The 22474-nt window shown below is 43.8% G+C and overlaps 1 pseudogene; it reads left to right on the top strand.

Moving 5' to 3' along the window:
- Positions 1 to 4970: 4970 nt before the first annotated feature.
- LOC124019592 overlaps positions 4971 to 22474 on the top strand; it is an 18035-nt pseudogene continuing 531 nt past the window's right edge.

Below are 22474 nucleotides of genomic sequence, written 5' to 3'. Positions count from 1 at the left end.
ACATTTGTTTACAATAAGAGCGTTAAGATTGTTTCCAGAAAAAGGACGAAACATTGATCTCTTGTAACATCTTGGCAACATAGCTCGCAGTATCCAAAGTGATCGACAGACAGAATATTGTATGCTCTCCCCAAAGTTTAGCAGATTGCCAAATTAATTATAAAGACATGGTTAAAAAACAACAATCTGCCGTGGATATCATATCAAGAGCAGATCAGGAATTCCAAAGCAAAATAAACCCGAATGAATATGATGATCCCCAATTACGAAGTAATTCCCACGGACACAGCAGTCAGATGGTATCTTATTATAATACGGTTTACGTCTTAATATACAGTTATGCATCTCCTTCCATATCTACAGTAAAGTGTCGGCGCAGTGAAGCGGCAGGACGTTGACTCCACGTCGTTCTGTAGAAGTCTCCTAAACATCCACTTTTTGGAACGTTCAAGCAAACCCTCTGGCTTCGCGACAGACTGCGAGCGCACTGTAGTATGGACAGGTAATCTTCTTAAAGATACATACACCCTTTAAAAATGTCCATCTGGAAGTTATAACTAAACATTTAAACAGGACTTACAAAGGCTACAACATGTTGTATGTTATAATATTTACGTTATCAAATTGAATATGATGATGAAGCCCAAATATAATAAAACATTGTCATCTCACAAAATACACTCTTAGCAGCCCCATCAAACTAAACAAAGATAATAAAGAGCATCATTATCCTTCAAAGAGAGAACAATGTGCATATTGAACTGACAGGCAATGTGGGGATTTCTGGGAAAATGACAATAGTCTGTGCCAAATGTTCCCAAAGGATTTGTCCTAATTACTTGAATCAGCCTATGGTTAATTGGAATAGAGCTAGAAATCCATTTCTATGCTATAAACAGACATGTAGGGGCCGTTTCCCTGACACAAATTACTCCTAATACTGGACTTAAAAGCATTTTCAATGGGGATTCTTAATTGAGCTTGGTGTTTAGTCCAGGACTAGGCTGTGCCCTGGAAACCATCCCATAGTGTGTTTCTCTTGAGTCTTGCCCATTGCCCACTTGGCTTGTGGATCTCTCCTCTATAAACACAGCCATTCAAGCTGATCCCTCCCCTTTCCAGTGTTTATATCTGACAGTAAGAAATACAGAGCACTAAAGCCATAAAAGCAGAGGTATTAAACAAGGTATTAAACAAATATATAACCATGACGACAGGTACAGGCTTACAGTGAAACATCTATTCAACAGGGAACAGTATTGTACACTGTATGGATTTCCTATACTGGATCTTGTTAATTAATGTATTTGAACAAATGAGGGTAGAAAGACACGTTATAGTCTCAGAGACCAAGAACTAAAATCTTGCGTAATTGCGTCATGAGCGATTGTGTGTGTGTACATAGGCTATATCATTGAAAAACAAATATGTAATTGAACATGTACAGTTAGTTGTGTATACGGAAGGAAAGAGCTTCCTTATTGTGTCAGTACAGATGGTTCCTTATTTTATGGTTCATTGAACAAATTACAAAAGACAGACAACAAAGAACGTAATAGTTTTACTTCAGCCAGTCAATATTTGTTGAGTTTTTTTTTTTACGGTCAGATTTTCAAAGATTTACTGATATTTTAACGTACCAACTCAAAGATGTTCAGTCAAAGGTGGAGCTTTTGGGAAACTACACTGTTGAAACGGGTTGGAGCTGGAAGGGATTGGGGTTGGTATCCCGGGCGGTATCCTCGTGCCAATGCGTATAACACTGCCTCTCAATGACCTCACACTAGTCACTCAGGGGCTCCCGAGCGGCACAGCGGTCTAAGGCACTGCATCTCAGTGCTATAGGCGTCACTACAGATCCTGGTTCGATTCCAGGCTGTATCACAACCGGACGTGATAGGGTGGCACACAATTGGCCCAGCATCGTCCGGGAACTGTGAATTACACCCCAGAGGCTGATAATAATTGATATACATAGGATTGGATAGACAATTTATTTTGATAAAGACTCAAGATTCAAATGTCTGGGTTTAGTAAATGTTTTTTAAGAAGAGAAAAAAACGATATTTCTTGTATGACCAACTGACACAAGTTAGTGATTGTGTGTGATGGTGAATTTTTAACACAGAGCCAAACATAGAGATCCTATTAAATGTGTATTCTAATTCCTAATTCTATGGGGAAAACACTGGTCAACAGGAGGATGGCCACAACAGAACCTCAGGCAGGCAGCTGTAATATTGCCATGGCAATGGCCTACATTCCACACCAGGGATCTACCCACTACCCAGTGCTGGCTGGGTGGCCCTCTGTTGGGCCTAGCTGGGCCTCTCTCTATATGAAGGATGAATACAAAGCCACCCTCACTCACGTGCTGATTATAGACTGACAGTGTAGAATATAATTATTTGTGTTAAGAATTCAGGAGCATAGGCTATACTGAAAAGATTTGGCATGGGTCCTCAGATCCTCAAAGTTCTACAGCTGCACCATCGAGAGCCTGACTGGATTTGCATCACACGCTTGGTATGGCAACTATAAATCCGACTGCAAGGCGCTACAGAGGTAGTGTGTACGGCCCAGTACATCACTGGGGCCAAGCTTTGTGCCATCCAGGACCTCTATAACAGGCAGTATCAGCGGAAGACCTAAGAATTGTCAAGGCCCAGGCCACCCAAGTCATAGACTGTTCTCTCTGCTATCACATGGCAAGCGGTACCGAAGCAAATCTAGGTCCAAAGGCTGCTTAACAGCTTCTACCCCCAAACCATAAGACTGCTGAACAGGTAATCAAATGGCCACCCAGACTATTTACATTGAAACCCTTTTTATGCTGCTGTTTATTATCTATGCATATTCACTTTATCCCTACTTACATGTACTGTATATGTTTCCTCAATTACCTCGACGAGCCTGTACCCCCGCACATTGACTAACCGGTACCCCGCACATTGACTAACCGGTACCCCACACATTGACTAACCGGTACCCCCGCACATTGACTAACCGGTGACCCCTGCACATTGACTAACCGGTACCCCCACACATTGACTAACCGATACCCCCGCACATTGACTAACCGACATTACCCCGCACATTGACTAACCGTACATTGACCCGTACTTCACATTGACTAACCGGTACCCCCGCACATTGACTAACCGTACCTTCAAGACATTGACTAACCGCCTCAGCATTGACTAACCGTACCCCCACACATTGACTAACCGATAATTTCAAGACATTGACTAACCGGGTACCCCCGCACATTGACTAAACCGCACATTGTAACCCCGCACATTGACTAACCGGGTGCACATTGACTAACCGCACCCTCAAGACATTGACTAACCGTACCTCAAGACATTGACTAACCGGTACATTGACTAACCGGTACCCATTGACTAACCGGACATTGACTAACCATTGACTAACCGTACCCCGCATTACTGACTAACCGATACCCCGCACATTGACTAACCGGTACCCCCGCACATTGCTAAGTACACATTGACTCGGTAGCTGTATATAGCCTATAGTTATGTTATTGTGTTTCTTCAAAAATATAACTTTTATTGTGTTTGTATTGTTATTTTTATTTATTTAAACAAGCTTCATTTTAAAAGTAAGTAAGCATTTCACTGTAAGGTCTGTTGTATTCGGCGATGTGACAAATAACGCTTGAATTGATTTATTTTTATTTTTGAGGATACCCAAAAGAACTAAAGAATCGATCACTGCGGGACTGTCTTTATTATGTCCAGAAAACGGATTTTAACACCACCTGTAAATACACACTGCTTTTATCTTTTTAAATCATTATCCAACCAGCTGCATGCAGCCTGGTCCAGGCCAATTGACGCAAAAGCCTCTGGAATACGGTACTGAGTGATCCATAGTGTCGGAGGCTTTAGACGGGTCAATAAAAGAGGCCGCACAGTGTCTTTTTTCTTATCCAAACAATTAAGAAAAAATAATTTAAAACCAAAGAAGTAGTAAAGATGGTCCTTTATTTAATCTGGTCTGAATCCTGACTGGTGTACATTTAGAATACATTTCCTAGTTAAAAGAATTGTTAATATAATAACAATATATATTTAGCATTTAGGTTTTCCAACGTCCCGAATCTACCCTAGAATGCTTGCAACTGAGCTACAAGTGGCTAGACAAGAGAGTCTGGAAATAGTTCAATGAAGATGTAGGTCACACAGATCACCATTTGTGATGAGTATATGGGCCACCTTCCAAGACCCTGGGAATTGTACCAGGAATAATTGTAAGGTTAAAATAATAGTTGTTATTCTGCATTCAGAGGAGCAGAAAGCTGCAAATAAGAAAGGATCAAGCAAATCAGCCCCAGTGGATGTTTTTTAACATCAATCTTGTGAAAGACGCCCCTGCACATCACAAGTGGAAAGCTGTTGAAATGAAAAACAAAGATTCACTAGAGATTGACAGAATTTCCATTGAGCCAATTAAAGTCTGGGAGAGGGGCAGGCAGTCAGACTGGTTGACCAGGTTCAACTGAACCACGACTTATTTCAAAATAAAAAGCCTTCCAAGATCAAATGAAATGTTTCTTTTTTGCACCCCTTTACATGCTTGCCCAATGTTGTATGATGTTTTATTTTCATTGAAAAACATTATAGAGGCCTGATTGTTGATCATGATGTCCTTGTAAGATTGTGCAGGCTTTTCAGCCTTATAATTTGATATAATTTTGCCTTTCTACTTTTCTCTAGGAAGTGCATAGGTTTAAAAATACATATTTTATAAGATATTCTTATGATATTAGTGTGTTATCATTTTGCACATCATTTAATACAGTAGGCCCCAGTAGCCTGCCTATTTGTTCGTGATATTCAGGCCATGAATCGATGCGTCAAGACTGCTGCCAACCTTTGAGAGTGCCACTAGTGTTAGTCCTATGAATCGATTTCCGAACCACGACAACACAACGTGAAACAAAAATGGAGCAGTCGGTTGGTTCACTGCAGGAACAAGCATTAAAAAGGAAAGAAAGACTTAAAGCTTTGAGAGGCTCGACAACTTCAAGTGAGTATCACCCAGCAATAACAATGTCTGTGGTGTAAACAGTACAAACATAAATTCAGCTAGCTCGCTACCTGCTGTTTGAGTTAGCTAGGTAACGTTAGCTAGCTGATGGAAAGAACAGTGAGCCAGTTACACACAGCATTGCTCTGGACATCTGTTTGAAATGTACACAGCTAGATAACGTTAGCCAGCAGAACGGATTAACTGGAAGCTCAAATAACAGATTCATATGGTTAACTAGTTAGATAACTACTCAGGCTAGCTAACTAGCCGTCTGTATTTTTAGCTTGCTATGCTAGTTGTGAACTGATGGTGAAATTAGCTAGCTAGCTATGATGGGATAATTTACTCAAACATGTTAGTTCATTAATCGACTGTTGATATTAGCTGAGAATTCTCAACTTTATTCTCGCTGGGTTGTTTTGATAACTGGTCATGGGATTTGCAAGCAACAGCCTGTCTAAATGACTATCGCCCAAGCAACAGCTCACCCAATGACCATCGCCCCAAGTAACAGCCTGTCTAAATGACCATCGCCCCAAGTAACAGCCTGTCTAAATGACCATCGCCCCCAAGTAACAACCTGTCTAAATGACCATCGCCCAACAACCTGTCTAAATGACCATCGCCCAGCAGCAAAACCTGTCTAAATGACCATCGTCCCCAGCAACAACCTGTCTAAATGACTATTGCCCCTTAGTAAGCACATCTGTAGCCATGATATGTTTTTTGAAAGGCTGGTCATGGCTCACATCAACACCATCATCCCAGACACCCTGGACCCACTCCATACCGCATACCGCCCCAACAGATCCACAGATGACGAGTCTGTTCATGTGAGAATACATTGACTAATGTCACAGTGCAGCGTCTTTAACATCCATAGTGCCCTCCAAGCTCATCACTAAGCTAAGGATCCTGGAACTTAACACCTGCAACTGATCCTGGACTTCCTGGACGGGCCGCCCCCAGATGGTGAGAGTAGACAACACATCCACCACGCTGACTCTCAACTCGGGGCCCTCAGGGTGCATGCTTAGTCCCCTTGTACTCCCTGTTCACCCACAACTGCGTGGCAAGCACGACTCCAATTCCATCATTAAGTTTGCTGATGACACGGCAGATGATCACCTACGACTATGAGACAGCCTATAGGAGGAGGTCAGAGACCTGACAGTGTGTGGTGCCAGGACAACAACCGCTCCCTGCATGTCAGCAAGACAAAGGAGCTGATCGTGTACTACAGGAAACAGAAGGGCCAAGTACACCCCCATTCATTTTGACAGAGCTGTAGTCCACATCTCTAAGAGCTACAGAGGGTATTGCGTATATGGCCCAGTACATCACTGGAGCCGAGCTTCCTGCCATTCAGGACCTCTATACCAGGCGGTGTCGGAGGAAGCCCCTAAAAATTGTCAGACCACTCCAAGTCATAGACTGTTCTCTGCTACCGCACTGCAAGCGGTACCAATGCACCAAGTCTGGAACCATCAAATTGTATTGAAACACATATTTAGCAGATGTTATTGCAGGTGTAGCAAAATGCTTGTGATCCTAGCTCCAACAGGTAGTATCTAACAATTCACAACAATACACACAACCTAAAAGTAAGAATGGAATTAAGAAATATATAAATATTAGGACGAGCAATGTCGGCATGGCATTGACTAAAATACAGTAGAATAGAATACAATATACACATATGAGATGAGTAAAGCAGTGTGTAAACATTATTAAAGTGAATAGTGTTCCATGATTAAAGTGGCCAATGTGTCCATGTCTATATATATAGGGCAGCAGCCTCTAAGGTGCAGGGTTGAGTAAGGGTAGTGATGGCTATTTAATAGTCTGATGGCCTTGAGATATAAGCTTTTTTAGTCTCTCGGGCCCAGCTTTGATGCGCCTGTTCTGACCTCGCCTTCTGGATGATAGCGGGGTGAACAGGCAGTGGCTCGGGTGGTTGATGTCCTTGATGATATTTTTGGCCTTCCTGTAACATCGGGTGCTGTAGATGTTCTGGAGGGCAGGTAGTGTGCCCCAGGTGAAGCGTTGGGCAGACCTCACCACCCTCTGGAGAGCCCTGTGGTGGTGGGCGGTGCAGTTGCCGTATCAGGCGGTGATACAGCCCGACATAATGCTCTCAATTGTGCATATGTAAAAGGTTCTGAGAGTCTTAGGGGCCAAGCTACATTTCTTCAGCCTCCTGAGATTGAAGAGGCGCTGCTGTGCCTTCATCACCACACTGTCTGCATGGGTGGACCATTTCAGATTGTCAGTGATGTATTTTTATTGTTATTTAAAATAAATCTTATTTATCTAGGCAAATCAGTTAGGAACAAATTTTTATTTTCAATGACGGCCTATGAACAGTGGGTTAACTGCCTTGTTCAGGGGCAGAACAACAGACTTTACCTCGTCAGCAACTTTTCAGTTACTAGTACAACGCTCTAATCACTAGGCTACCTGCCGCCCCAAGTTAAGCAACTTGGAGATTTGCAACTTGAAGCCAAGGAACTTGAAGCTTTCCACCTTCTCCACTGCGGTCCAGTCGATATGGATAGGGGCGTGCACCTCTGCTGTTTCCTGAAGTCTGTGATCAGTTCCTTCGTTTTCTTGAGGGAGTGGTTATATTATCTTGGCACCACCCCGCCAGGGTCCTCACTTCCTCCCTGTAGGCGGTCTCGTCATTGTTGGTAGTCAGGTCTACTACTGTTGACGTCTGCAAACTTGATGATTGAGTTGGAGGCGTGCATGGCCACGCAGTAGGGTGAACAGGTAGTACAGGAGGGGGCTGAGTACGCACCCTTGTGGGGCCCCTGTGTTAAGGATCAGTGAAGTGGTGTTTCCTACCTTCACCACCTGGGGGCGGCCAAGAACCAGTTGCACAGGGCCGTGATCAGACCCAGGGCCCGGGCTTAATGATGAGCTTAAAGGGTACTATGATGTTGAAGGCTGAGCTATAGCCAATGAGTGGTCTGACATAGGTATTCCTCTTGTCCAGATGGGATAGGGCAGTGCGATGGCATTGTCTGTAGATTATTGGGGTGGTAAGCAAATGGAAGTGGGTCTAGGATGTTTACCAGTCATGTGACAAATTGATTTAACAACATTGAGCCACCATCAGTCAATTCTTGTAAAAGTGTCAATGCTGAAAACCCTTACATGTCCCTATGTTAGTCTCTTTATTTTATTTTTATTTTATTTCACCTTTATTTAACCAGGTAGGCTAGTTGAGAACAAGTTCTCATTTGCAACTGCGACCTGGCCAAGATAAAGCATAGCAGTGTGAACAGACAACACAGAGTTACACATGGAATAAACAATTAACAAGTCAATAACACAGTAGAAAAAATGGGCAGTCTATATACAATGTGTGCAAAAGGCTTGAGGAGGTAGGCGAATAATACAGTTTTGCAGATTAACACTGAGTGATAAATGATCAGATGGTCATGTACAGGTAGAGATATTGGTGTGCAAAAGAGCAGAAAAATAAATAAATAAAAACAGTATAAAAACAGTATGGGAATGAGGTAGGTGAAAATGGGTGGGCTATTTTCCTATAGACTATGTACAGCTGCAGCGATCGGTTAGCTGCTCGGATAGCTGATGTTTGAAGTTGGTGAGGGAGATAAAGTCTCCAACTTCAGCTATTTTTTTTTTTTTTTTTGCAATTGCTCCAGTCACAGGCAGCAGAGTACTGAACGAAAGGCGGCCAAATGATGTGTTGGCTTTAGGGATGATCAGTGAGATACACCTGCTGGAGCGCGTGCTACGGATGGGTGTTGCCATCGTGACCAGTGAACTGAGATAAGGCGGAGCTTTACCTAGCATGGACTTGTAGATGACCTGAGCCAGTGGGTCTGGTGACGAATATGTAGTGAGGGCCAGCCGACTAGAGCATACAAGTCGCAGTGGTGGGTGGTATAAGGTGCTTTAGTGACAAAACGGATGGCACTGTGATAGACTGCATCCAGTTTGCTGAGTAGAGTGTTGGAATCCATTTTGTAGATGACATCGCCGAAGTCGAGGATCGGTAGGATAGTCAGTTTTACTAGGGTAAGCTTGGCAGCGTGAGTGAAGGAGGCTTTGTTGCGGAATAGAAAGCCGACTCTTGATTTGATTTTCGATTGGAGATGTTTGATGTGGGTCTGGAAGGAGAGTTTGCAGTCTAGCCAGACACCTAGGTACTTATAGATGTCCACATATTCAAGGTCGGAACCATCCAGGGTGGTGATGCTAGTCGGGCATGCGGGTGCAGGCAGCGATCGGTTGAAAAGCATGCATTTGGTTTTACTCTAATATGTTAGTCCCTATGTTAAGTCTCTAATATGTTAGTCCCTATGTTAGTCTCTAATATGTTAGTCCCTATGTTAGTCTCTAATATGTTAGTCCCTATGTTAGTCTCTAATATGTTAGTCCCTATGTTAGTCTCTAATATGTTAGTCCCTATGTTAGTCTCTAATATGTTAGTCTCTATGTACAACCACATTCCTTCTGCCGGGTGATGAAATTCATACTTTAAACCGACTTTTCCCTCGTTGCTCGTACTATGTAAGCTAAGATTCAATTGGGTCCATTGGGTCCCCATTTTGAACTGAACTTTTTAAATGGTTAGGGTTTAGGGTAGGGACGTCCTGAGGATCCCGGATAGCCTAATTGAATCTCAGTTTGCATAGTACGACAAAAAATGTCAAGTTTGTATTGAAGGTATACACCTCATCACCCTGCAGAAGGACTGTAGTTGTACAGGACTAACATAGGTAACAGAATGTAACAGCCTTTTCAGAATGGAACATTTTTTACTACAATTGACTGATGGTGACTACATGTTGTTGTTCTACCCAATCCGCGACCAGATATCACCTCAACTCCGCCTCCATATAACAGAACCCAGTTGGGCGTTCCTCTGTTGATACGGTCCCAAACTAGAGGGCGTCTCAGCAGTGATTCAAGATGGAGCTCTTAGGTAGTGAGAACTCCGTGGGATGATCCCATTTGTATCCTACAATGCATTTTATATCATCACACATTTTTTCTTTGTAGCTAGCTAGCTGGCAGATGCTCTGTTCAGTATGGCCCCTCGACATTTAGCTAGTCATCATGGCTCCTCAACTTATAGCTACATAATACGGCACCAGTGTTTCCCTACTAGGGATAGGCCCCTCGCCTAAAAGAGTTTGGATTTTTATCAGTTACACACACGCGCACACACACACACACACACACACACACACACACACACACACACACACACACACACACACACACACACACACACACACACACACACACACACACACACACACACACACTGTATGTAGTCTACCAGTGTGTGTGAGTGCGACCAACACAACCAAAGTCCACTTTACATCTTCCTCCTTGACCCTCCGGCCCTTTGTTTACATTGGTATTTTGTTCTACTGCAGCAAACGTCCTCCAAATGACACTACATCTGTTGTTGTTCAAGCAAGCCACAGTTTTGGCCGTTAAGACTTGGTCTCCCTCCCAAATGGCACCCTACGCCCTATATAGTGCACTACTTTTGACCGGGGCTCTGTTGAATAGGTGGCCATTTGCAACACAATCGGGGAATGTCCTTCAGTCTGTTTGGCTGAGCCAGCCAGTGACAGCCCCGTAGTGGGCTTGTCCCAGCAGCCTGGCTATTCTTGATGAACGGCTGTTGACATTCCTGCAGCATGTGATTGTTGTACTGTACTGGAGAATGAGTCCGTTTTGATTGTTCCAGCTGGTGGACAGGAAGCCTCTCCAGGAAAATGCAGGACTGGGAGGAGGCCTGCTAGTCCTCATTGTTATGCTTTGTGACTTGGGTCACGGTCAACAACCGTCTGATATAAAAATTTAAAAAACATCACTTCTTCTTTTTGTTTACATGTGTATGTTTTATGGTGACATGTTTTCATACAGGGAACCACTAACTCTGTCTTGTGGCCTGGTTAGTTGTACTGACTCCTGTCTTGTGGCCTGGCTAGTTGTACTGACTCCTGCCTTGTGGCCTGGTTAGTTGTACTGACTCCTGCCTTGTGGCCTGGCTAGTTGTACTGACTCCTGTCTTGTGGCCTGGCTAGTTGTACTGACTCCTGTCTTGTGGCCTGGCTAGTTGTACTGACTCCTGTCTTGTGGCCTGGTTAGTTGTACTGACTCCTGTCTTGTGGCCTGGCTAGTTGTACTGACTCCTGTCTTGTGGCCTGGCTAGTTGTACTGACTCCTGTCTTGTGGCCTGGCTAGTTGTACTGACTCCTGTCTTGTGGTCTGGCTAGTTGTACTGACGCCTGTCTTGTGGCCTGGCTAGTTGTACTGACTGCCTGTGGCCTTGTGGCTGTCTTGTGGCCTGGCTAGTTGTACTGACTCCTGCCTTGTGGCCTGGCTAGTTGTACTGACTCCTGCCTTGTGGCCTGGCTAGTTGTACTGACTCCTGTCTTGTGGCCTGGCTAGTTGTACTGACTCCTGCCTTGTGGCCTGGCTAGTTGTACTGACTCCTGTCTTGTGGCCTGGCTAGTTGTACTGACTCCTGTCTTGTGGCCTGGCTAATTGTACTAACTCCTGTCTTGTGGCAGTATTTGTCACATGAATACTTATTTTTCACCTTAATTTGCAAATAAATTCATTAAATCCTACAATGTGATTTTCTGGATTTTTTTTTCTCATTGTGTCTGTCATAGTTGAAGTGTACCTATGATGAAAATTACAGGCCTCTCTCATCTTTTTAAGTGGGAGAACTTGCACAATTGGTGGCTGACTAAATACTTTTTTGCCCCACTGTACATCCATACATACATACATACTACTGTTCAAACGTTTGGCGTCACTTAGACATGTCCTTGTTTTCCATGAAAACATACATGAATTAGTTGCAAAATGAATAGGAAATATAGTCAAGATGTTGACAAGGTTATAAATAATGTTTTTGTTTTTAATTATAATAATAGTGTCCTTCAAACTTTTGCTTTTGTTAAAGAATCCTCCATTTGGAGCAATAACAGCCTTGCAGACCTTTGGCATTCTAGTTGTCAATTTAAGGTCATCTGAAGAGATTTCACCCCATGCTTCCTGAAGCACCTCCCACAAGTTGGATTGGCTTGATGGGTACTTCTTATACGGTCAAGCTGCTCCCACAACAGCTCAATAGGGTTGAGATCCAGTGACTGCTGGCCACTCCATTACAGACAGAATACCAGCGGACTGCTTCTTCCTTAATGGTTATTGCATAGTTTTGAGTTGTGCTTTGGGTCATTGTCCTGTTGAAGGAGGAAATTGGCTCCATTAAGTGCTGTGTACGGGACGTTGTAAAATGGAGCGATTCCATCTTCAAGATCCCTTTACCCCGTACAAATCCCCCACTTTACCACCACCAACGCACCCCCAGACCATCACATTGCTCTCCACCATGCTTGACAGATGGCGTCAAGCACTTCTCTACCATTTTTTCTGGGTCTCATGAATGTTCTTCTTTGTGATCCAAACACCTCAAACTTAGACTTAACACTTTTTTCCAATATTCCTCTGTCCAGTGTCTGTTGTTTTGCCCATCTTAATATTTTCTTTTTATTGGCCAGTCTGAGATATGGCTTTTCTTTGCAACTCTGCCTAGAAGGCCAGCATCCCGGAGTCGCTCTTCACTGTTGACGTTGAGACTGGTGTTTTTCCGGGTACTATTTAATGAAGCCTCCAGTTGAGGACAGTTTCTCAAACTAGACACTCTAATGTACTTGTCCTCTGTGCACCGGGGCCTCCCACTCCTCTTTCTATTCTGGTTCGAGTCAGTTTGCGCTGTACTGTGAAGGGAGTAGTACACAGCATTGTAAGAGATCTTCAGTTTCTTGGCAATTTCTCGCATGGAATAGCCTTCATTTCTCAGAACAAGAATAGACTGACGAGTTTCAGAAGAAAGTCCTTTGTTTCACGCCATTTTGAGCCTGTAATCAAACCCACATGCTGATGCTCCAGATACTCAACTAGTCTAAAGGACAGTTTTATTGCTTCTTTAATCAAACAACAGTTTTCAGATGTGCTAACATAATTGCAAAAGGGTTTTCTAATGATCAAATAGCCTTTTCAAATGATAAACTTGGATTAGTTAACACAACGTGCCATTGGAACACAGGAGTGATGGTTGCTGATAATGGGCCTATGTAGAAACTCCATTTTTTTAAAATCAGCTGTTTCCAGCTACATTAGTCATTAACAACATTAACAATGTCTACACTGTATTTCTGATCAATTTGATACTTTAATGGACAAAAATGTACTTTTCTTTCAAAAGAAGGACATTTCTAAGTGACCCTAAACTTTTGAATGGTAGTGTACATATAATATATATATTAGGTCCATTTATCTTTTCTACATACTTTATATCTGGTTTTAGTGATTTTAAGTTTACATTGAAAACATTTGACCATCCTAAAAAGTACATAATTATTTATTTAAATTATTTTGCAGTGGCGGCCATGATTTTAGTAGCAGTGCTGCTAACAGCTCTGCTAAATGCCCACTGTTACCCAGTGTTTTGTCACCTCAGTAGCCCGGTGTTTTGTCACCTCAGTAGCCCGGTGTTTTGCCCGGTGTTTTGTCACCTCAGTAGCCCGGTGTTTTGTCACCTCAGTAGCCCGGTGTTTTGTCACCTCAGTAGCCCGGTGTTTTGTCACCTCAGTAGCCCGGTGTTTTGTCACCTCAGTAGCCCGGTGTTTTGTCACCTCAGTAGCCCGGTGTTTTGTCACCTTTTAATAGCCCGGTGTTTGTCACCTGACAGGTGAGAGATGGAGAGGACGGGGAACCAGACAGGAAGAGGGACCGGGCCGAGGAGGAAGCTGAAGAGGAGCGACACAGGTTAGTTTCTCCTTTTCATTAGTACGGAAAACAAAAACAAGCATTTCATGTTGGACAATTTCAGGTTGTCCTTCAGGTAATCAGTCAGTTTTTTGTTCCAGATGGGTGCCTATCGTGAATTAGACCAAGGTCTCCCAATGCACCTCATCCTCCCAGTCAGGTGTCCTGTGTTCAGTGTTTACTCTGGGCTGGAGTAGTTGTCCTGTGTTAAACAATAGCTGCACAAATATCCTGCAGCTGAAACACAGAGCCCAGTCAGCTGCAGGAACAAAAGCAGCCATCTCTCTTCCTCCCACACGACAGACTCTTTTTTTCCATTGTTTATGTTTAATGATAGTCCAGGCAGCACTGGGCTGGCAGTGCACTCACAGGCTGGCCATTGCAAATCCCTCTACTGCGTTCCAAATGACACACTATGCCCTATTTAGTGCACTGCTTTTGATAAGATCCCTATGGGTGCCGTGTGGGATGCAGCCAGCCTGGGTTTGTGTGTTTTGTTTTGTGGGTCAAACTCAGGAAGTACTTCTGAAGAGAGTGGAACAGTACTGGCCGTGGTATGGACGCTGGGTACAAACACTTTGCTACTTGCAACATGTTTTTTTCCACCCCTCTGTTAGTCTTCTGAGACAATATCTTGTGACCAGCTATGTAGTTATTAAAATTGCATGGGAGCTCAGATTGCAGAACAGCGAAAGACCAAGATGGCTGTAATGCAGCAGACGTGGTTGTCCTCCATGACTTCCTGTTGCTTTCATGTAGGCTGATTGTGAACAGTTCTGTTTTCTCCCATGTTCTGACAACTAGGGCCAGTCTATAGGTTACTGCTACGCTACTGTAGGTCCATGGAAAGTACAGTGCATTCTGAAAGTATTCAGACCCCTTGACTTTTCCACATTTTATTACATTACAGCCTTTTCTTAAGGTTTTATTTATTTATTTTTACCAATTTATCAGCTTACAATACCCCATAATGACAAGGCAAAAACAGGTTTGAAGAAATGTTGGTAAGTTTATTAAAAGGAAAAAACGGAAATATCATGTTTTGCATAAGTATTCAGACCCTTTACTCAGTACTTTGTTGAAGCACCTTTGGCAGCGATTACAGCCTCAAGTCTTCTTGGATATGATGTTACAAGCTTGACACACCTGTATTTGGTGAGTTTCTCCTATTCTTCTCTGCAGATCCTATCAAGCTCTGTCCGGTTGGATGGGTAGCGTCGCTGCACAGCTATTTTCAGGTCTCTCCAGAGATGTTGATCAGGTTCAAGTCTGGGCTCTGGCTGGGCCACTCAAGGACATTCAGAGACTTGTCCCCAAACCACTCCTTCGTTGTCCTGTTGGAAGGTGAACCTTCGCCCCCAGTCTGGGGTCCTGAGTTCTCTCCAGCAGGTTTTCATCAAGAATCTCTCTGTACTTTGCTCTGTTCATCTTCCCTCGATCCTGACTAGTCTTCCAGTCCCTGCCGCTGAAAAACATCCCCACAGCCTGATGCTGCCACCACCATGCTTCACCGTAGGGATGGTGCCAGGGTTCCTCCAGAAGTGACGCTTGAGTATTCAGGCACTCTTGTTTCTCATGGTCTGAGTCCTTTGGTGCCTTTGGCAAACTCCAAGCGGGCTGTCTTGTGCCTTTTACTAAGGAGTGGCTTCTGTCTGGCCACTCTACCATAAATACCTGATTGGTGGAGTGCTGCAGAGATGGTTGTCCTTCGGGAAGGTTCTCCCATCTTCACAGAGGAACTATGGAGCTCTGTCAGAGTGACCATCGGGTTCTTGGTCACCTCCTGACCAAGGCCCTTCTCCCTGATTGTTCAATTTGGCCGGGCGGCCAGCTCTAGGAAGAGTCTTGGTGGTTCCAAACTGCTTCAATTTTAAGAATGATGGAGGTCCAGTGTGTTCTTGGGGACCTCCAATGCAGAAATGTTTTGGTACCTTTCCCCAGATCTGTGCCTCGACACAATCCTGTCTCGGAGCTTTACGGACAATTACATCGACCGCATGGCTTGGTTTTTGCTCTGACATGCACTGTCAACTGTGGGACCTTATATAGACAGGTGTGTTCCCTTCCATGTCCAATCAGTTGAATTTACCACAGGTGGACTCCAATCAAGTTGTAGAGACATCTGAAGGATGATCCATGGAAACAGGATGCACCTGAGATCAATTTAGAGTTTAACAGCAAAGGTTCTGAATACTTACATAAGGTATTTCTGTTTTTAATTCTTAATATATTTGCGAACCTGTTTTTCGCTTTGTCATTACGGGGAATTGTGTGTAGGTTGATGAGGGAAAACAATTACTTGATCAATTTTAGAATAAGGCTGTAACGTAACAAAGTGGAAAATGTCAAGGGATCTGAATACATTTCGAATGCACTGTGTAGCTCTGAGCTGACTGCTTTGAGCTGTGGTGGACCAGAGTATGTCAGCATTCCCAGCCTGGATCCACAAGTATTGACCTGCCTGTTGGTTGACTGCTAACTCTGATAGATGCCTCACCCCAACAGGCTCTCTGCTGTCTCCTCCAGCTAACCTAGCCTACATCTCAACACCCAGACCTATCCCTGTCTCCTCCAGCTAACCCTAGCCTACATCTCAACACCCAGACTATCCCCAACAAATATCTCTTCTGTCTCCTCAGCTAACCTAGCCTACATCTCAACACAGACCTATCCCTGTCTCCTCCAACTAACCTAGCCTACATCTCAACACCCCAGACCTATCTCAACAGGCCCTCTGCTGTCTCCACTCCAGCTAGCCTGGCCTGCATCTCAACACCCAGACCTATCCCTGTCTCCTCCAACTAACCCTGGCCTACATCTCTTTTCCCAGACCCTATCCCTGTCTCTCTGGCTGCTTCTTCATCTCAACACCCAGACCTATCCCCAACAGGCCCTCTGCCTATCCCTGTCTCCTCCAGCTAACCTAGCCTACATCTCAACACCCAGACCTATCCCTGTCTCCTCCAGCTAACCTAGCCTACATCTCAACACCCAGACCTATCCCTGTCTCCTCCAGCTAACCTAGCCTACATCTGACACCCAGACCTATCCCTGTCTCCTCCAGCTAACCTAGCCTACATCTCAACACCCAGACCTATCCCTGTCTCCTCCAGCTAACCTAGCCTACATCTCAACACCCAGACCTATCCCTGTCTTCTCCAGCTAACCTAGCCTACATCTCAACACCCAGACCTATCCCTGTCTCCTCCAGCTAACCTAGCCTACATCTCAACACTCAGACCTATCCCTGTCTCCTCCAGCTAACCTAGCCTACATCTCAACACCCAGACCTATCCCTGTCTCCTCCAACTAACCTAGCCTACATCTCAACACTCAGACCTATCCCCAACAGACTCTCTGCTATCTCCTCCAGCTACCTTATAGCCTATATCTCAACTAGTGGTTAGAGCGATGGGCCAGTAACCGAAAGGTTGCTGGATCGAATCCCAGAGCTGACGAGGTTAAAATCTATTGCTCTGCCCCTGAACAAGGCAGTTAACCCAGTGTTCCCCGGGCGCCGAAGACGTGGATGTTTAAGGCAGCCCTCTGCACCTCTCTGATTCAGATGGTTAAATGCAGAAGACACATTTCAGTTGAAGGCATTCAGTTGTACAACTGACTAGGTGTCCCCCTTTCAACACTGATCCATGCTCCAATCACTGTTCACTCCCTCTGGAGGAATCCCTATTCAAAGTCATGTTCTCAGGCTGTGTTCCCAATAGTGCACTATTTCCTATATAGTGCACTACTCTTGACCAGGGCCCTATATAGAGAATAGGGTGATTTGGGATGCATACATTGAAGGTTAGGTTTTCTCCTGTCTTTGGGCTCAAACCGTCTATCCTACAGAGATGTCATCCAAGCTCGCTAAGAATTCCACCAAGAGGGCCCTTGGGGCGGCAGGGTAGCCTAGTGGTTAGAGCGTTGGACTAGTAACCGAAAGGTTGCAAGTTCAAATCCCCGAGCTGACAAGGTACAAATCTGTCGTTCTGCCCCTGAACAGGCAGTTAACCCACTGTTCCCAGGCCGTCATTGAAAATAAGAATTTGTTCTTAACTGACTTGCCTCGTTAAATAAAGGTAAAATACCATTTTAAAAAATGATCGATGACAATCTATCGTAGCATGTGGGACACCAGCTCTCTCCTCAGCTGTTATCTGCTGTGCTGGAGACAGACCCATTGAGCAGATGGAGAATACTAATGAGATGTGTTCAGCAGAATAAAGGGAGGCCTTATTCCCTGACTGGTATAGTAACCTCCAGAGATGACAAACTGTAGCTGTGTTTGGTTTAGGCCTGTAGACTGTCTCCTCTCCTCAGCTGGTTCTGTAGTAGGACCTAATACATGTGGTTTAGGCCTGTAGACTGTCTCCTCTCCTCAGCTGGTTCTGTAGTAGGACCTAATACATGTGGTTTAGGCCTGTAGACTGTCTCCTCTCCTCAGCTGGTTCTGTAGTAGGACCTAATACATGTGGTTTAGGCCTGTAGACTGTCTCCTCTCCTCAGCTGGTTCTGTAGTAGGACCTAATACATGTGGTTTAGGCCTGTAGACTGTCTCCTCCTCAGCTGGTTCTGTAGTAGGACCTAATACATGTGGTTTAGGCCTGTAGACTGTCTCCTCTCCTCAGCTGGTTCTGTAGTAGGACCTAATACATGTAGTTTAGGCCTGTAGACTGTCTCCTCTCCTCAGCTGGTTCTGTAGTAGGCACTAATACATGTGGTTTAGGCCTGTAGACTGTCTCCTCTCCTCAGCTGGTTCTGTAGTAGGACCTAATACATGTGGTTTAGGCCTGTAGACTGTCTCCTCTCCTCAGCTGGTTCTGTAGTAGGACCTAATACATGTGGTTTAGGCCTGTATACTGTCTCCTCTCCTCAGCTGGTTCTGTAGTAGGACCTAATACATGTAGTTTAGGCCTGTAGACTGTCTCCTCTCCTCAGCTGGTTCTGTAGTAGGACCTAAAACATGTGGCTACACTGCCACCACCTGGTGCTTTACCATACTCTCTCTCTCACACACCTGTTTATGGTATAGCTTATGGGTATAAAGCAATGCACAGCACTAAAGCCATGTTTTGTGTTGAGTAGAGAGCTGAAGCTGAGGAACTACACCCCAGAGGATGAAGAGCTGAAGGAGAGACAGGTGCCCAAGGCCAAGCCTGTTTCAGGTGAGACATCTGAAGTGATGAGGAGTTATCTCCAGAGAATAGCTTGGGGAAGGCACTGCTGTGGTGAGGATGTTGAGTACATACAGTACCAGTCAAAAGTTTGGGGACACCTACTCATTTTTCTTTATTTTGACTATTTATACTGAATACTACAAAACTTTAAAATAACACCTACGGAATCATGTAGTAACCAAAAAAGTGTTAAACAAATGAAGATATATGTTATATTTGAGATTATTCGAAGTAGCCACCCTTTGCCTTGATGACAGCTTTGAACACTCTTGGCATTGAAGAGCCAGTTTCAATTAACAGGTCTGCCTTGTTAAGTTGTGGGTTGTCTTTCCTTCTTAGTGTGTTTGAGACATTCAGTTGTGACATGGTCGGGTGGTATACAGAAGATAGCCCTATTTGGTAAAAGACCAAGTCAATATTATGACAAGAACAACTCAAATAAGCAAAGAGAAATGACAATCAAGCGCTATGATGAAACTGGCTCTCATGAGGACCGCCACAGGAAAGGAAGACCCAGAGTTACCTCTGCTGCAGAGGATAAGTTCATTAGAGTTACCACCCTCAGAAATTGCAGCCCAAATAAATGCTTCAGAGTTCAAGTAACGGATACATCTCAACATGAACTGTTCAGAGGAGACTGTGTGAATCAGGCCTTCATGGTCGAATTGTTGTAAAGAAACCACTACTAAAGGACACCAATAAGAAGAAGAGACTTGATTGGGCCAAGAAACACGAGCAGTGGACATTAGACTGGTGGAAATCTGTCCTTGGTCTGATGAGTCCAAATTTGAGATTTTTGGTTCCAACCGCGTGTCTTTGAGACGGAGTAGGTGAACGGATGATTCTCAAGATGTGTGGCTCAGCCTATGGAAGCATGGAGGAGGAGGGGGTGCTTTGGCTGGTGACACTGTCCGTGATTTATTTTTAATTCAAGGCACATTTAACCAGCATGGCTACAACAGCATTCTGCAGCCATACGCCACCCCATCTGGTTTGGGCTTAGTGGGGAATATCATTTGTTTTTCTCGACAGGACAATGACCCAACACACCCTAGGCTGTGTAAGGGCTATTTTACTCAAGAAGGAGAGTGATGTAGTGCTGCATCAGATGACCTGGCTCACAATCAACTGACCTCAACCCAATTGAGATGGTTTGGGATGAATTGGACAGCAGAGTGAAGGAAAAGCAGCCAACAATTGCTCAGCATATGTGGGAACTCCAAGACTGTTGGCAAAGGGCCTGATGAAGCTGGTTGAGAGAATGCCAAGAGTATGCAAAGCTGTCATCAAGGCAAAAGGTGGCTACTTTGAAGAACCTAACATTTTAAAAAATATTTAGATTTGTTTATCACTTTTTGGTTACTACATGATTCCATATGTGTAATTTCATAGTTTTGATGTCTTCACTATTATTCTACAATGTAAAAATAAAGAGAAACCTTGAATGAGTCATGTGTCTAAACCTTTGACTGGTGCTGTAACTACTACAGATGCAGCTGTACATAAGACATGCTTTGTGTTGTTCCAGTGGAGGAGAAAGTGAAGGAGCAGCTAGATGCAGGGAAACCAGAGTCGGTCATTGAAGAAGTGGTAAGTTAGTGATCTTTAAATAGTTCAGATATGCAAAGCCCAGAGTCGGTCATTGAAGAAGTGGTGTTAGTGATCTTTAATAGTTCAGATATGCAAAGCCCAGAGTCGGTCATTGAAGAAGTGGTAAGTTAGTGATCTTTAAATAGTTCAGATATGCAAAGCCCAGAGTCGGTCATTGAAGAAGTGGTAAGTTAGTGATCTTTAAATAGTTCAGATATGCAAAGCCCAGAGTCGGTCATTGAAGAAGTGGTAAGTTGGTGATCTTTAAATAGTTCAGATATGCAAAGCCCAGAGTCGGTCATTGAAGAAGTGGTAAGTTGGTGATCTTTAAATAGTTCAGATATGCAAAGCCCTCTGTGATCAGTTAGTAGATAGCCTGCTGTTTTGATTAGTGTTCATGTTAAGTTTCCACCATTTTAAATACATGTGATCATATTTCCTCCGTAGGATTTGGCCAACCTAGCCCCCAGGAAGCCTGACTGGTAAGACATTTTCACTAAGACGTTATACTTCAGAGTAGAACAAGTCTAATTCTTGGTTAATTTCCGTATGCCTTGTTGTTGTGGTCTAATATCCTGTTTCTGATTGAAGGGATTTGAAACGAGACGTGGCGAAGAAGCTGGAGAAGCTGGAGAGGAGAACACAGAAGGCCATCGCTGAACTTATCCGTCAGTTTGTTATTGTATTAAATACAGTGGATGTTATGCTGGGACCAGATATGACTGGTCTGAACGTGGAGTTAGTGACTGTATCAGACTATATGACTGGTCTGACTGTATCAGACTATATATGACTGGTCTGAACATGGAGTTAGTGACTGTATCAGACTATATATGACTGGTCTGAGACGCATGGAGTTAGTGACTGTATCAGACTATATATGACTGGTCTGACTGTATCAGACTATATATGACTGGTCTGACTGTATCAGACTATATATGACTGGTCTGAACGTGGAGTTAGTGACTGTATCAGACTATATATGACTGGTCTGACTGTATCAGACTATATATGACTGGTCTGACTGTATCAGACTATATATGACTGGTCTGAACATGGAGTTAGTGACTGTATCAGACTATATATGACTGGTCTGAACATGGAGTTAGTGACTGTATCAGACTATATATGACTGGTCTGACTGTATCAGACTATATATGACTGGTCTGAACATGGAGTTAGTGACTGTATCAGACTATATATGACTGGTCTGACTGTATCAGACTATATATGACTGGTCTGACTGTATCAGACTATATGACTGGTCTGGACATGGAGTTAGTGACTGTATCAGACTATATGACTGGTCTGGACATGGAGTTAGTGACTGTATCAGACTATATATGACTGGTCTGACTGTATCAGACTATATATGACTGGTCTGAACATGGAGTTAGTGACTGTATCAGACTATATATGACTGGTCTGACTGTATCAGACTATATATGACTGGTCTGAACATGGAGTTAGTGACTGTATCAGACTATATATGACTGGTCTGACTGTATCAGACTATATATGACTGGTCTGAACATGGAGTTAGTGACTGTATCAGACTATATATGACTGGTCTGAACATGGAGTTAGTGACTGTATCAGACTATATATGACTGGTCTGACTGTATCAGACTATATATGACTGGTCTGACTGTATCAGACTATATATGACTGGTCTGAACATGGAGTTAGTGACTGTATCAGACTATATATGACTGGTCTGAACATGGAGTTAGTGACTGTATCAGACTATATATGACTGGTCTGAACGTGGAGTTAGTGACTGTATCAGACTATATATGACTGGTCTG

This window comes from Oncorhynchus gorbuscha, unplaced genomic scaffold (assembly GCF_021184085.1).
Source record: "Oncorhynchus gorbuscha isolate QuinsamMale2020 ecotype Even-year unplaced genomic scaffold, OgorEven_v1.0 Un_scaffold_634, whole genome shotgun sequence".
Taxonomy (NCBI): Eukaryota; Metazoa; Chordata; class Actinopteri; order Salmoniformes; family Salmonidae; genus Oncorhynchus; species Oncorhynchus gorbuscha.
The sequence above is the reverse complement of the archived record's forward strand: the minus strand, read 5'-3'. Positions and strand labels throughout refer to the sequence as shown.